Source organism: Lissotriton helveticus, chromosome 6 (assembly GCF_964261635.1).
Source record: "Lissotriton helveticus chromosome 6, aLisHel1.1, whole genome shotgun sequence".
NCBI lineage: Eukaryota > Metazoa > Chordata > Amphibia > Caudata > Salamandridae > Lissotriton > Lissotriton helveticus.
The window spans coordinates 361,189,485-361,202,344 of record NC_136067.1 but is presented as its reverse complement, the minus strand read 5'-3'; positions in this window follow the sequence as shown (position 1 = coordinate 361,202,344).

Genomic DNA, 12,860 nt, shown 5'->3' with positions numbered 1-12,860 from the left:
AGGACCGGTGGTGGGTGACAGGCCAGGACTGGCGGTGGGTGACCAGCCAGGACTGGCGGTGGGTGACCGGCCAGGACTGGCGGGGGGTGACCGGCCAGGACCGGCGGTGGGTTACCGGCCAGGGCCACCCATGCCATGGTGACCTCAATGCGCAGGCCGCTCACCCACCGCCAGCACCCGGCGGTGGGTGACCGGCCAGGACTGGCGGTGGGTGACAGGCCAGGACTGGAGGTGGGTGACCGGCCAGGACCGGCGGTGGGTGACAGGCCAGGACTGGCGGTGGGTGACCGGCCAGGACTGGCGGTGGGTGACCGGCCAGGACTGGCAGTGGGTGACCGGCCAGGACTGGCGGTGGGTGACCGGCCAGGACCGGCGGTGGCTGATAGGCCTGGACTGGCGGTGGGTGACCTGCCAGGGCCACCCATGCCATGGTGACATCAATGCACAGGCCGCTTACCCACCGCCAGCACCCGGCGGTGGGTGACCGGCCAGGACTGGCTGTGGGTGACAGGCCAGGACTGGCGGTGGGTGACCGGCCAGGACCGGTGGTGGGTGACAGGCCAGGACTGGCGGTGGGTGACCGGCCAGGACTGGCGGTGGGTGACCGGCCAGGACTGGTGGTGGGTGACCGGCCAGGACTGGCGGTGGGTGACAGGCCTGGACTGGCGGTGGGTGATCGGCCAGGGCCACCCATGCCATGGTGACCTCAATGCACAGGCCTTCACCCACCGCCAGCCCCCGGCGGTGGGTGACCGGCCAGGACTGGCGGTGGGTGACCGGCCAGGACTGGCGGTGGGTGACAGGCCTGGACTGGCAGTGGGTGACCGGCCAGGACCGGCGGTGGGTGACCGGCCTGGACTGGCGGTGGTTGACCGGCCAGGACCGGCGGGCTGCGGTGGGTGCTGCAATGTAACTTGTAGGGGGGGATCAACTGTCATTTCGACTTGCATATTCAAATGTATGTGTTAGCCTGCACTGCCCCCGCGGAATGCGTGCACCGCCATAGCGACGCCCGTGAGTGGTTAGTTTGAAATGATGCACCGTCGCGGTAGTGTGCACATGCGTTTTGCGGGGTGTGACCGTGATGGTCCTTGACCATACAGCATATGTCATGCTTAATTGCTGTATCAACGATTATCTTCTGTGTTGGTGGAAGGCGTCCCCAGATGGCGTATGTACACACACTGCATGTCTCCGCACACATGTAATGTTCATAGTTGTACATGTGTGTCAGGACATGTCCGGAATGCTGCATGAATAATGATGTCAAGTCAATGGCCCGTGTCCACGTGTGACATTCATGTCCATTTGTTGCATGTGTGCTCATACTGTTGACCTTGCCAGTGGTTAACAAAGGCTAGTGATGTGCACCCAAGTTGCATCAGATGTGCATGGCGACGTGTTGACGTCTTGGATTTGCGGACACACGTTTCCATTTGTACACATCTACACAGTACATCAAGGGTGTGTACCCACATTCAGAAGCTGTTGTGAGTGTGTGGTTTGTGTGTGCAAGTAACAATGATGGGGGTGTACATGCATTCTGAGTATGCGTGTCTGTTGTTGTGTGCCCATGCATGTCATGTGAGGATGCCCAGCATTGTGGGTGGGGTCATGGGTGCATGAACACAAGGAGGGTGTGCTCCGTGTTCGTGTTGTGTGTGCACGTACATGTGTGTCTGTGGGAACGCTTGTCCACATTTGGGCCCTCAGTCATGTGTTGTTGCCAGATATTTCAACATGTGTGCACGTTACATTGGACATGTTTGCACACAGGATGTTGTTTGTGGCTGTACATTGTGTGTGTAGTTAGCTGTATTGCCTTATATATTGCTAATGTCACACATATAATCACTGCCTGCAACATGTGTTATTTGCATTGTGTTGGTCAAGATGTGATAGTGTGGCACAGCTATGCGTTGTTGGTCAATTGACATCTGCTACCATCTACTCCCAAACAGGAGGGCTCCAAATGTGCATCGACCATACACTGTGCTGGAGGACATGGTTAACGAGGAGGTGATCCGCAAATTCCGGCTTGATCAACGTAGATTGCAGGAGCTTGTAGCACAATTGTCACCTCATCTGCAGCCACGCAGGACCTATCCAGGATCTATTACATCCACAGCAAAGGTGATGGCGGCACTTCACTTCTTCGCAACAGGCACTTTCCAGTACACAGTTGGTCATGCCGGGGGGATGTCCCAATCCATGTTCAGCATGGTACTGCGGGATGTTCTGAATGCCATGATGCATTACAAGGATGATTACATCCATTTCCCACGGCCGGCAGAGTTGGCAGCAGTCAAAGGGGACTTCTATGCCCTGGCCCAGATACCACACGTAGTGGGTTCCATTCCACCACAGGCATGTGAACCTGTATATCGGAATCGGAAGCACTACCATTCGATCAACGTGCAAGTGGTGTGCCTGGCTTACAACATCATCTCCCATGTGTGTGCCAGATTTCCCGGATCCGCCCATGACTCACACATCCTGAGGAGCAGCATTGTCCCCCAACTGATGGCTAATCTGCGTCCAGAACGTGGGTGGCTTGTAGGTGAGTGTGCTGTGAGGACAATTGTGTTGTATGTGTGGCATAGTGTTCCCACCAATCCTGGTAATGATATTTGTGTCTGTCATCCCCCCACCTAGGCGACTCTGCATACCCAAACCAGCCGTGGCTGCTGAGCCCCATACGGAATCCTACTACCCCTGGTGAAATGTGTTATAATGATGCCCATGGGAGGACACGTCGAGTGATAGAACGTACGTGTGGACTGCTGAAGTCTAGGTTTCGCTGCCTGGATAAAACCGGAGGGGCCCTGCCATTCTCACCAGGCAAAGTCTGCCAAATCGTGATTGCCTGTTGCATGCTCCACAACCTGGCCTTGCGCAATAACATTGAACTGATCATAGACCCTGAAGACCAACAGGTTGCTCCCCCTCCCATCCCACCCATGTCCACTGATGAGGATAGTGGGGAGGAAGAAGGTGTGGACCAGAGGCGTCAGCTCATTGATCGCTATTTTCCTTGAATGTGAGTAGCTACCTCTTGTGGAGCTAGACAATGCGTGATGTATGTTTGCTGGTGATGTGTGGGTGTGGTGTGTCTATGCTGCCTGTTCTGGTATGTTCTGTTTGCAGATGTGTGTGTGAGATGTTGTACATGCAATGCTCCCTGATGTGTTTCCTGTGATCAACTTAATTGGTGATGAGAGTGGTTTGTGGGATGTTGCAGTACAGTGTGTTGTGATGGGTGTGAATAACTTTCCTGACCTGTGCTTGTTGTTCTTTCATTATGCCTAGGTCACTCCCACAAAGGCATGATTCTCCAGAACATTGATCCCTGCACCCGGTAATGACAATTTATCAGACATACATGTGATTAAAACATGGAGGTCACACAGCATAGAGTGTTAACGTGGTGTTTATTTACAGGTTGTGGATTGATGGTGGTGCATATTTACAAGTAGGTGTTGGGGGGAAGTGAGAGTTGAAGTTCATGGCAGATGAAAACACCGTGGGGACACCACATTGTGTGATGTCCACCTAGTCCAACAGACGTGTGCCAATGCTTGGCATTGTGGGGCAGGATAGTTGACAGGGTGAATGGCAGGCTCAAGGAAGGGTAAAGTCAGTGACGGCCCCTCTTCGAGCAGGTAGATGGTGCACTTCCACTGCTCTCAGCTGCATCCAGCCTCGGACTGCCCCTCCGCCTTGGAGCCGGAGCGGAGACAGCTGTGGGGGCAGGTTGGTCAGGGTCCACCTCCATGTCCGTGGCCTCAGGTGATGGTGGCGGTGGTGTTGGTGACCTGTCCCGCTGGGCACTTGGGTGAGGGGGTGGTGGTGTGGCGCGGGATAACCACTCCCTCCACAGAGCAGTTTGCTGGCCCATGAGGTCCACAATTTGGCCAATGCGAGTGTCGATGGACCGCAACAGCTGGCTGCTCTCTTGCGAGTCTTGGTGGGCCCGATCGGCCTGTGCCTGTGACCGCTCATATGAGGCATGGACTCTGGCGATGGCTTCCAGGGTCTCGGCCCCAGAATGGGGTGGGTCTCCTTCCCGACCTCGCCTAGCAACTACACTCTTGGTTGTGAGCTGTGGCCTCACCTGTGTCCTCTCCTGCCCACTCTCCCTGCTAGCCTGGGATGTCGATGGCCCATCATCGGGCGATGGGTCAGGCAGGGTGGCACAGGCAGGAGTGGTGGTGGTGGTGGTGGTGGTGGTAGTTGCACAGCTCACAATGGCAGGTGTTGGTGTAGTGACACAGGCCAAGGTGGTGGAGGCCGGGATGTCCTGGGAGCCTGATGGCCCTGGGAGTCTGCTCGGACCCGCATTGTCCTCTGCACCCGAGCTGTCAATGCGATCGTCCCCAGAGAGTCCTGGCTGTAAGGGGGGTGACTGGTGCTGGCGGTTGCTGCTTTCGCGGTCAAGTTGCGATCACCTGAGGGACAAGATATTCAAAATTAATGCTGTGAACATGACATGTTTTTGGTAGCAACATTACAAATCACTATGGAATCAGGACATGGTTGTTGTTGTCGTCATGTTGTTGTGGTTGACAGTGCAGGGCAATATGGTGGCGTGGAGTTGGGCAGGCAATACTTGGATATGTGTGGTCCTGTCCTGCTATTGGATGTTCCCCCTGAGAAGATGTCTATCTACCTGTCAGTTTGCAGGAGGTGATGCACTGGTCAGCAAATGGTGGGCGGACTCAATCTTGCTCTGGGGTGAGACATGGGTGCTGGTCTCTCACACACCCCACCCACCTCTCACACACACCCCACCCCCCTCCCCCCTCCCTGTCGACATGGGGGCCTATTGGGAGTTGTAGAGCTGGTCTCTAACACCCCCCACCCCCACCACTCTCCCTGTCGACATGGGGGCCTATTGGGAGTTGTAGTGCTGGTCTCTAACACCCCCCACCACCACCCTCCCTGTCGACATGGGGGCCTATTGGGAGTTGTAGTGCTGGTCTCTCACACACACCCCACCCACCTCTCTCACCCCCCCCACCCCACCACCCTCCCTGTAGACATGTGGGCCTATTGGGAGTTGTAGTGCTGGTCTCCAACACCCCCCATCCCCCTCCTTGTAGACATGGGGGCCTATTGGGAGTTGTAGTGCTGGTCTCTAACACCCCCCACCCCCACCACTCTCCCTGTCGACATGGGGGCCTATTGGGAGTTGTAATGCTGGTCTCTAACACCCCCCACCACCACCACCCTCCCTGTCGACATGGGGGCCTATTGGGAGTTGTAGTGCTGGTCTCTGACACACACCCCACCCACCTCTCTCACCCCCCCCCCACCACCCTCCCTGTAGACATGGGGGCCTATTGGGAGTTGTAGTGCTGGTCTCCAACACCCCCACCCCCCTCCTTGTAGACATGGGGGCCTGTTGGGAGTTGTAGTGCTGGTCTCTAACACCCCACACCCCCCACCACCATCCCTGTAGACATGGGGGCCTCTTGGGAGTTGTGGTGCTGGCTGCTTTGACAACATGCAAGGCTGGGAACGTAGGAGGCAACATTTGTGTTTGGTCATGGTGGGTGCATTTCAGCCCAGGACTTCACATGTGGGTGACTATGTGGCACATATGCATGGATTGGAGCCAGGGAGATGTGTGTTGGCAGTTGTGCAAGGCAGACCATGGCAGTGTGATAGTGGTCATTGGTTTGTACTTACCAGCCTCTAGTCCCTCCTCGATTCCTTCCAGGCTCTCAGGGTGCAGTATGCCCAGCACCACCTCCTCCCCTTTTGCAAATGGTATGGGCTCCGGGGGAGTGCCGCCGCCAGTGTGGTGTGCCCACAGGTGGTTCTTCGCCCTGATGCCTTTCACCCTTGCCTTGAGGTCGTGCCACTGCCTCTGGATCTCGTGTTTGGTACGTGGCACGGTCCCTGACGCATTCACTCTGGTCACTATCTCGTCCCACATGTTGTTTTTGGTTGCCAAGGTGGTCTGCTGGACTAGGGTGCCGAAAAGATGTGGTTCGACACGGATGATTTCATCCACCATGACCTTCAACTCACTGTCTGTGAACATGGGGTTTTTCTTGGGTGCCATAGGGTGTGATGTGCAAGGTGTTGGTGTGGTGGGGTGGGGTGTGCAGGTGTGTGGTGTGTAGGGATGGTGTTGTGGGGGTTTGTGTGGTGGGTGTGTTTGTGTGCAGGTTGTATGTGTGTTTGTGTGTGTCTGCTGTTAGTGGTATTGTGGCTCTTGCTTGCAGCTATGCTGTGATGCCAACGACTGTGGTAGTGGGAGGGATTCATTTTATACTCTGTGTGGTGGTGGTGTCCCAATGGTTGTTGCCAATCAGGTGATCTGTGGGTGTGGTGATTGTGGTGCATTTTTCGGTGCTTGGGGGCTGTCATTGGGGCGTGTAGTTGCTGGGGGTGGGTGTTCCCGGTGGTTGGGTGTCCTGTTTAGCGTGTTTTCTATTTACTTCCGTCTGCCATTTTGTAATCGGTTTGACGGCAGGGATGGTGTTTGTGTGGTCCTTCCGCAGTCATGGTCCGTTTGGCGATGCATTGTTTCCACGGCGGTCGAGGACGGTGGTGAGTTCAGTTGGAATGGCGGCGTTATCCTAATCGCGCGGCCGGACCCTTCGCAGGTATAGCGGCGGTTGGGCCTGTTCCCGCGGTCATGTTCGTCCGCGGCGGAGGGTGTTTCTTTGGTACCGTCCGCTTACGGCGGTCTTTGGTGTGCTCCGTCCGCCGCGGACGGTGTTTGATGTGATCCGTCCGCCACGGTCGGAGTTTCTTGACATAAATATCTTAATCGCAACCGCGGATTCTCCGCGGTGCAGTCGGGAGTGATTTTGCCGCGACCACGGCGGACGGAACCCGTTTCAGTCCGCCATCCTAATAGGCCCCTAAGTCTAGAATAGAAAAGCTTCCTGGTGTATTAAATGTTTGGTTTACCGGGGAATCAGATTTTGTACGCCCATTACAGGCCCTGTGGGATTGATTCAATGTAAGGGTGTTCATTTGGAGTACCAGTGGAGTCCCGGCCCGGGTTGCCATGATGTTTGGTCCTGGTATGGGCGAGTACTTGTCCTCCTCACTGACATCACCCCCAATTGGGTCTTTCAGGGGTTCAAACTGACAATTGATGTCGCCAGCAAGAATCACCAGAGTATTGTCAGGAATAGTGTGTAGAAAAGAGGTCAATTGCTCAAGGACTGTCGACTCCTGGCCATGGCTAACTGGGCAGGAATAGACATTAATTACAGCTATTCTAATCTTTGCGGGGAAGCTCAGAATGACACAGAGAATGTCTCGAGAGGATGCCTCGACTTGTTTAGCCGTTCAACCCAGGAGCACGGCAATCCAGGGGCCTCATTTATGAAAAGTGACGCATCGCTGCGTTAAAATAGCGATGCGTCACTTTTCATTGTGCCCTCCTTGCGACACCAATGATGCTTCATACAGTATGACGCATCATGTCGCAAGGAGTTACAGATACGTCAGTATTTCTGACGTATCTGTAGGCGCAAAAGTGACGCATTGCTGAAGTGTGTCACAAAAGGGACGCAACTCCAGCAATGTGTCCTTTCAGATGGGGCAAGCCCCATGTGAAAGGGCTTGCGTCAGTCTTACGCCTGCTGTGAGGCAGGCGTGAGATGTTGACGCATTTGAGTCATTGAAGTGGCGCAGTGAAATCTCATACATTTCACTGCATTACTTCCATGACCCTTTCTTGCGTCAATACGCCCCCCTTGCATACATTATACCTGGCGCAGGTATAATGTAGCGCAGGGGTTTACAAAGTGACGCATCTACCTAGATGCATCACTTTGTAAATATGGTGCAACAAGGCACATTCTTTACGCCACTGGTGCGTCACAAAAAGTGATGCACCGGCGGCGTAAAAGTGACGCACAGCCTCATAAATGAGGCCCTAGGTACACAGTTCTCCTGCAGGTCTTCCCCTTCCACCACTTGTGGCTGCTAGGCAGAAGGTCGCATAGCCTAGTCTATGGGTGACCTCCTTCACCCAGGTTTCCTGGAAGATGCAAATGTCGTTATCAAGTTTGGAAGTGAGGCCCGCATTGTTCCAGGATAACACATGAAACTTGGGTATGTCTTTTGATGGCTGGTTTATATTACTGGGTTCCTCTGTGGTGGGAGACTCAGCTTTGGGGGATATGCTTTCTATAGTCACCCACTGCTGGCCTATGGGTACCTGTGGGGGCCTCAAAAATGTACCTATTGTAATAGAATTTGTAAAGGACCCTTCCACTCCCTCGCTTTGGGCACTTCCCACTCCAACAACCCTCTTGGTGGCCCAGTCTACCTTATGTCTAAAAATAACAACTTCCTCCATTCATGGGGGTCCTACCTGTAATCCCACTGTGACTTTGATTCCACGATCAGTGGCTGTGTTAGTTTTAGTCAATCTACTGCTTTTAGGGACACAAATCTATTTGTAAGTGGGAGATTAAAAAACAGTGGGCTTGGTTGATCCTGCCCCAAAATGGTATTTTGCTGGTACTGGTGCTTAAACCCTGCCCCACAGACTGGCCATAAACTATTTTTTGGCCCCAAAGGGAGTGGCCAAATGCTGTCTTCCTGCCTTTGCTGGTTTCATATTAGAAAGTTACTTACAACCTGGGGGTTTCTGAAATTGATCACATTGATGTCACCTGGAATGTATTTTGGCCTCTGGCCCACCCATCCCACCCTACGGGCGAATACAATTTCACCAGCATCCTTATACGAAAATTGGAGTTGTTTTGTCAGCCAAAAAAAGCATTTATTTTTCAAATAATGATATGATTCCCTTTGGCCCATGTTAAGTTGTGGTACTCCAGTTAGGATCATAACATACGGTTTTGTGTCCTGGGGGAGATTAATACATGGTTGGGTTGGTCTTCCCTATACTACTTCTGATCCTGTATCTTGCCCCTCTTTGCTCTGTACTTTGCTCCCAAATGCTGCACATTGGCTTCAACTAGAGACATTTCTGGGCAATATTCTTGCTTCTTACCACTCTCCCCTCCCTAACTGCGCACCTGGCTTTGTAGGCTAAATGTGTCACTAGGCTTGCTGGGAATATTCGCATGCTTGGTAGCATCCTCCCTATTACTCTGGATTTGCTGTGGCAGGCTTGGGTTCATTGACAGTTGTGTGATCTACTCTCAGGTGGTTGTGACGGGTTTGGGGCTTGCACTGCTGGGGGCGATCTTCCTCTCTAAAATTAGCATCTACCTTGCCAACATAGGTTTCTAGCAGGGATGTAAGTTTGTCTACCCGGGAGGTCAAAATGTTCAACTCCTCCTTAATGATATTTCTTATTTGCAACTGCAAATCCATTACTAAACTTGACACCCACACAATGGTTTTTCTACGCCTTCATTTGCATGTCCACCAAAACCTCCCAACCCCAATTCACCATTTACTGCTAGGTCGGTGGCTCCCTTCTTCCGATTCCTCCCAGACTTCGTAACAGTTTTTGCATTCCCTATCTTCCCTGGACCAGAGGGAAGATCCTCAGTAGACAAATCTGAGGTAGGTGTATTGTGTACAAAGGCACATGCACTGGACTGGGCTCTAGAGAAGACGGAATCTGCAGTTAGTGGGGCAGATTGCATATCGGGGCTGGATGGAAGAGGGGCTAAGTCCGGTGTTATCGATAGCCGTCTTTCGGTTAGTTCGATTTCAGTTGATACTGCCCCTATAGCCCTCTGGAGCATTTTATCAATAGAGGTGGGCTGATGGCTTGTTGGCGATTGTTTGTTTTTTCCCTGCGCAGGTCCGTCTCCCCATTTTAGCTGGTTAGCAAAGGTGTGTTCCACTTTACCAATGGTCTTGAGTTGCAATGTGTAAAGTCCCGGGTGGCTAGAATGCTGCACACTAAGGGGGGTGGCCCAGCCCAGCCTCTTCCGGGCCCAGATGGGCGGGGCCCGGGCATGCCCGCACGCGGCCCTCGCTGCACCTCCAGGCGTTGTAGCTGACGCTGTTTGTGGGTGTTAGGGGTTGCAGGGCAGGCTGGACCCTGTGGTCTTGTGCCCCTCCTCCTTTGACCAGTGGCGGCAGCAAAAGAAGAACCCGCACTGCGGTAGCCCGCGTCCAGTTTTAAAGCTCCTCCAGGTGCTGTTAGATGATGCTGTTGGTGGGTGTCAGGGGTTGCAGGGCCGTCTGGACCCTGTGGTCTAGTGGCCCTCCTCCTCGGACCAGTGGAGGCAGCAAAAGCGGGTAATAGGTTACCGACTCACAAAATAGGGTTGGTATATGCCAAAAAGTATTTTACCATTTGCAAACTGTAAAATGCTTATATAAAAAGGTTTCAATTTTCTGTTGTAGAACAAAACCCGAGCCCCTTGCTTTTTAAAATAAATAAATACATATATCAAAGTACAATCCTCCTAAAGAAATCCATAAAACATCCATAACCCAGGAAGACGACTGGAATATTTTTCTACCACCACTCACTATTTTTGTTTTTTTGCTAAATGCCTTCACCAGATATGCACTTCGTTAAGTTGATGAAATACAAGTAAAATACACAAAGCATTTTCCTTTACATCTTTGCACAGCCCTGATTTTTACTAATCTTGTGCAGGAGCTTAAACATTGGAAATAACTTTCAGCAACATTTTAAATTGGGTAGACAGGGCTAATGTTGATGTAAAATCAGTTTCTTTCAGTTTCCATTGCATAGCTAGCAAAAATAGTCTGTAATCAGTTTGCTCCATATTCTATTTCTAATGCAGAAAATAAGGCATATATATACCCCGTTTGTCCCAATTTATATCACATATTAGGCAAACTATATAACAAGGGGCAGATCTACAAGCCCCTTGCGCCTCTTTTACGCCGCCGTTGAGTCACTTTTGTGACGCAGCCGCGGCGCAATAGATGCGACATGGTGCGGGGTATTTACAACGTGACGCATCTGGGAGATGCGTCACATTGTAAAGCCCTGCTCCAGAAGGAGGCGATCGTGCGCAAGGAGGGGCGTTGCGGCGCAGGAACGCCTTCTAAAGGTGGCTGAGTGAAATCTACAAGATTTCACTCAGTCACTTTGGGGCCCATGCTGCGTCAAAACCCTGCCCCTTCTTAAAGCAGGCGTAAGGATTGACGCAGCATTAACAAGATAGGGCCCCCCAGGGCATTGCTGGAGCTGCGTAGCACTTGTGACGAAACTCCAGCAATGCGTCACTTTTACGGCACAGATGCGTGATGCATCTGTTCCGTTTTTGCCCCATGGTGCGCCGCATTGTAAATGCGGCGCATCCATGGTGGCGGAGGCATGGCGCACAATAAGTGGCGCATCCCTGCTGATATGCAGGGATGCGCCACTTATTGTAAATATGCCCCCATGTTTGTATTATATTAATTTGTAGCCACATTAGTCCCTTATCAGCCTTCTCTATTCCTTTTCGTTATTTATTATTATTATTATTTTTTGTTAAATAAGGTTATTCATAGACTGGGACTTCTTTATTAAACACACTACAGAATAAGCAAAAAAATGAAGAACGTTGTGGCTTTGGACTTAATTCATGTAAATCAGGTGACTGATGAATTCCTCAGAAAACCATTCAGTCTCCCGGAAAGAGTTAACAAGAAAGAACATTAGGAAACACAGAAGGCTGTTCTAGAAAAGGACATTTTGAAAAGGAAAATTAAGGTTTTGCACAAAGGCAACCTTTACGATTGCTTTCTGATCTGGTCTTAAGGATATTTTAGTATCAGACAAAAGTGTCTTTAGAAAATATTACTCCGGAGAATAATAAATAAATAAAGGCCCAGAAGTATCGAAAACCATTTTGCGATTCTCAAATTGCGATTTTTACCGAATCGCTGTTTGTGAATCGTGAATGCATTGCAGGAGAAAATTCGCAAGAAAATTGTGATTCTGTAATATTCGCATTCACAATTACAGATTCCCAATTAGCGATTCTGTAATAGCGAATTTGCAAATTAAAAAAATCGCAAAATAGTGAATCTGCTATTCCGATGCAGTTTGATGACATCACAAGCAGGAAGTGTGTCTGCCCATGCTGTTTCTGAGTGCCTGAGGCTGTGGAAGAGGCTGAGAGCAGAAGCACACCACTCAGGAGAACATCAGGAGTGCAGAGACAGGCACCAATATACATAATGGATGCACAGCAGAAGGAAAAGAAGGCTGCAAGAGTAAGCACATATTTAGTGAACAAGAATTGGAGGTCCTCATTGAGGAAATGGTGAAGAGCCTTGAGCAACTGTTTGGGAAAAATCCCTACACATCCCTGAGTCAGAGAATAGGAAGATCTGGCTGGACATTCAAGCCAAGGTAAATGCCATTGGGGACACACAGCACTCCATAGGAGATCTATGCAAGCGCTGGTAACGACTTGCGCTCAAGGGCAAAAAAGAAGGTAGCAAGCAGGCTTGCGGATGACAAGAAGACCGGTGAAGGACCATCAACACATCCCGCGTCCATGCCCCTTAAGGACTTGGTGGAGTCTACCCTACATCCGGAATCCATCAGCGGTATAGCAGACATTGACAGCCCTGCCCAACCAACACCAGCCAAGGTAGGATGCATACCTAAATACCCCTTCCCCATTATTCACAAAACAACCCACTTAGAAATGACTTAATGAAAAAATAAGATTGCCACTCCAGTCCACAATTTTGTTACCACCCAGTAATGCATCATGGGAGATGCAGTCCAACACATAGGATAGTAAAGCAATGATACTGAGAAACATATAGGCAGTTGAGACACACAAGTAAACAAACAAATTAAACACACAATTTAGGTATACCAACTCAAGTACATTTTATTTCCACAAAACAGAAAGCAGGACACACAATAAGTAGTTTTGTTATATTCACAGATGAACCTGCGCCAAAGGGTGAAG